This window comes from Dioscorea cayenensis, chromosome 16 (assembly GCF_009730915.1).
Source record: "Dioscorea cayenensis subsp. rotundata cultivar TDr96_F1 chromosome 16, TDr96_F1_v2_PseudoChromosome.rev07_lg8_w22 25.fasta, whole genome shotgun sequence".
Classification (NCBI taxonomy): domain Eukaryota; kingdom Viridiplantae; phylum Streptophyta; class Magnoliopsida; order Dioscoreales; family Dioscoreaceae; genus Dioscorea; species Dioscorea cayenensis.
The window spans coordinates 15,301,494-15,305,334 of record NC_052486.1 but is presented as its reverse complement, the minus strand read 5'-3'; the positions used below and the strand labels follow the sequence as shown (position 1 = coordinate 15,305,334).

Below are 3,841 nucleotides of genomic sequence, written 5' to 3'. Positions count from 1 at the left end.
GAAGAGATAGGGACAGTGTGAGATGCTAGGAGTGTGTGCCAACCTCCTCGCATTCGAGTGAGTACATCCATTTGAGGGGCACAAAGGCAGTCACACTCGAGCATTCCGTCTTATGCATATAAGAATAGGAGCTCCACCAACATATATATCATTGAAGACACAAGTGATTCACGACGTGAACGTGTGTACGTTTGCGTTACCCCGTTTCCATCTAATGCACTGTTCATAGCCGGCCGAGAAACCAGAGAAACAGAGAATCCACACGGGCTTGTGGAAATTATCCATGCCTGTGTGGAAATTCCGCACGGGCGCGTGTATCATCCACGCCCATGGAGTTGCCCGAATCCGGCCCTATTTAAAGCCGATTCAGCCCCGATTTTGGTATTCTTTTCTCCATCTTTTCCCCAACTTGCGAGAGGGCTTCGTCTAGGGTTTCAAGGGGTATTGGCCAAGGTTTTGGAGAGGTTCTACGGCTCTGACATCGTGATTCCATTAGGAAGAAGGTTGGTAGGGGAGCTTTGATCGAGGCGCATCCTATACCCGGATCGAAGGAATACTTGGATGACTAGTAGAGGACTTTCCACAAGACCATCGACACGCACCATCGAGGGGGTTTCTTTTATGGATTCATTGCTTTTACATTCGATTTCTTTGATTGTACTTAGCTCCATGGAGAGCTAAACCCTAGTGGGTACTTGGGTGATTGTGAACCCTAGGATGTATTCGTTTCATTGAACTTCTTTATTATGCTTCCAATAAATTGATGTTTATTGTGAGTTCCAACCTTGAATGCTTGATTCTATGAACATTTCCCCTAGAGTGACACTAGGGGTTGAGAGTTCTTGTTGGTAACCTTGTGAGTGAGTGACACACCACGGCCAGTAGACAAAAGCTAGGTTGGAGAGGGTTGAGAGGGTGAGTCGAGAGGCAGTGACCGTGCCCCTTCCTCCGGGACGTGATAGATTCTACCTCCATTCCTCGAGTTCTTTGCGGCCATAATAGAGTGAATGGTCTAAGGGATGAATCTCCGCTGGTACCCCATCTTTATCGATTGCCTTGCCTCCTCCTTACTTTTTGCTATCTTACTTGTTGCTTTTTAATTTCAGAATTGAATCATTATCACACTTATCATTGTTGATACTCCACATAGCTAAGAATCGAATTAAGTGTCTTTACTCTCTACTCCCTGTGGATTAGACCCCGCTCACCCGGGGATTATTACTTTGACAAACCCGTCACTTGATGGATATAACGAGAGGACCTTGTCAAGTTTTTGGCGCCCTGTCGGGACTAGGCGCTTTAGAGATACTTTGCACTTTGTTTTGTTAGCTATTTCACCACACATTTTATTTCATATCTTCTTATTCTATCATCGTTCTGATTTTCTTTTTCCTTATTTTTGGTGCTATTTGTCGGGGACCTTAGCTATTTCACCACACTTTGCTTGAACATACACTTCGAAGGAAAGTGGAAAAGAACTCGTACTAGAACGACCTAATCCGACTGATTTGGAAGTAGAAGGATCCAAAACAGGCGTAACAAAATGAGCAACAACGAACACTATCCAATTATGCCGCACTCTTTCGTTGGGGGACACAATCGAGTATTGTGCGCCCCCAATTCATGCTCGAACTCGAACTAAAGCCCAAGATTCATCCATATGCTCATGCCAGATCCGCTGCACAATTCAACGGTTTGGCGATGAGGGATCCAAACAGTCACATAGGGAGCTTCCTCGAGGTGTGCGACATGTCTGAAGATAAATGGTGTGATGGATGATGCCATCAAATTGAGAGCCTTCCCATTTTCCTTAAAGGGGAAAGCAAAGCAATGGCTACACTCATTACTTAGAGCATGAATCACTACATGGGAGGAGATGGTAGAAGCTTTTTCTAGCCTGCTATTTTCCCTCCCGAAAATCAACAAAAGCTTAGGAATGAGATCTCATCCTTTATGCAGTTGGAATTGGAGTCTCTATTTGAGACATGGGAAAGGTTTAAGGAACACTGCATGAAAGTGTCCGCAACACGGATTCCCGGAGTGGATGATTGTTCAAACCTTCTACAATGGTTTGAACCCGAGTACAAGGCAACTCTTGTATACGGCGGCAGAAGGTACCTTAGGTAGCAAAACCCCCGACGAAGCATGTCAATTAATTGAAGAAATGGGGTTAAATAGCTACAAGTGGAACGCTAGGGAGAAGAAAAAGGTGGCCGGTCTCCATGAAATTGATGCGGTAACTTCATTGGCGGCCCAAGTGGAGAGTTTGAGTAAGAAGCTAGATTTTATAGCTTCGAATAGAGTTGCGGCCATGACCAATTGCACCGGTTGTGGTGGAGGACATGCTCCCTCCGATTGGCCAAATCGTCATTGGTGATGTTTCTTCAGTTGAGAATGTTGACTTTGTAGGTAATGGAATGAGACCTCAAGGGATTCCATACAGCAACACCTACAATTCAGGTTGGAAGAATCATCCCAACTTTTCATGGAGTAATCAAGGACCACAGAAGACCATGGGGCCATCGGGGTTCTAACAACAACAAAAAGCCCCTCAAGTGGAAAACAGAATTTCAGGCTTGGAAACCCGAATGATAGATTTAGAGAAGCACTTTGCTTGATTTGTTCAATCAGCAAAAACAAGGTTTGAATCAGTCGAGGCTGTACTTCGCAATCACACCGCCTCCTTGCACAATCTTCAAAATCAAGTGGGGAAAATTGCGAAGTCTCTCTCCGAAAGGCCACATAGAAGTTTACCAAGCAACACGGAAACCAACCCGAGAGAACATGTGAAGGCGATCGCTTTGAGAAGCGGTCGTGAGGTTGAAGGGAGGCTTCGAGTGAGAAGCCGAAAGAACACGCACCCGAGGTTGTAGAGGTTGAGAAGGGAGCAAACAAAGAGAAAGAGGTGGCACCTCACCTTTCAAGCCAAGAATCCCTTTATTCCTCTAGATTGAAGAATGACCAAAGGGATGAGCAATGATAAGAAGTTCCCGAGTTTGTTCAAAGCAACTCCACATCAACATTCCTTTTGTTGAGGCTTTGGCTCAAATGCCTAAGTATGCTAAGTTCCCTGAAAGACCTATCGACCAACAAGAGGAAATTGGAGGAGAGTGCTTTTAGTGGTGCTTTTGATGCTTCATGCTCGGCGGTGTTGCAAAAAGAACATGCCGAACAAGAAGAAGGACCCGAAGCTTCATTATTCCGTGTAACATCGGGCTACTTAGGTGAGGAAATGGCATTGGCGGATTCGGGGCAAGTATCAACGCTCATGCCATATACTTTCTTCCAAAAGCTAGGCTTGGGTGAGCCTAGGCCTACTCGGATGACTTTACAATTGGCGGACCGAACAGTACGGCCTCCGAGAGGCATCATTGAAGACGTGCTTGTCAAGGTGGACAAGTACATTTTTCCGGTTAACTTCAGTAGTGCTAGATGTCTATGAGGATGCTCGATGTACCCTTTGATACTTGGAAGACCGCTTTTTGCGGACTTCCAAAGCATTGATTGACATGGACGGCTGAGAGCTCACATTGAGAGTCGGAGACGATAAGCTCACTTACCGCTTTCTTGCCGAAGCTATGCGGCATTCTCTCGCCTTTGATGACACTTTGTATTTTTCTAGACATTACTCGATGAGATTGTTGATGAATATATACGGAAATGTTCAACCCGGATCCGTGATAAAAGGTTTGTTCGACCAAGAGGAGAGCAATGAAGAAGTAATGATGCTTGGTTCGAATGGAGAGGAAAACATCTACCCGGGGATCTTGAAGAAGGTGCTCCGGAAAATGAAGAGAGCTAGGAGACGCCACCGAAAAAGCCCCAAGACTGTTGGAGACAT

At 45.5% G+C, this 3,841-nt stretch overlaps 1 non-coding gene across 1 annotated transcript; it reads right to left on the bottom strand.

The window, feature by feature from the left end:
* Window positions 1-1,926: 1,926 nt before the first annotated feature.
* On the bottom strand, window positions 1,927-2,034 carry LOC120279723. The gene has a single exon (XR_005542027.1). It is a non-coding gene; the product is annotated as a small nucleolar RNA R71 (small nucleolar RNA).
* Window positions 2,035-3,841: the final 1,807 nt, after the last annotated feature.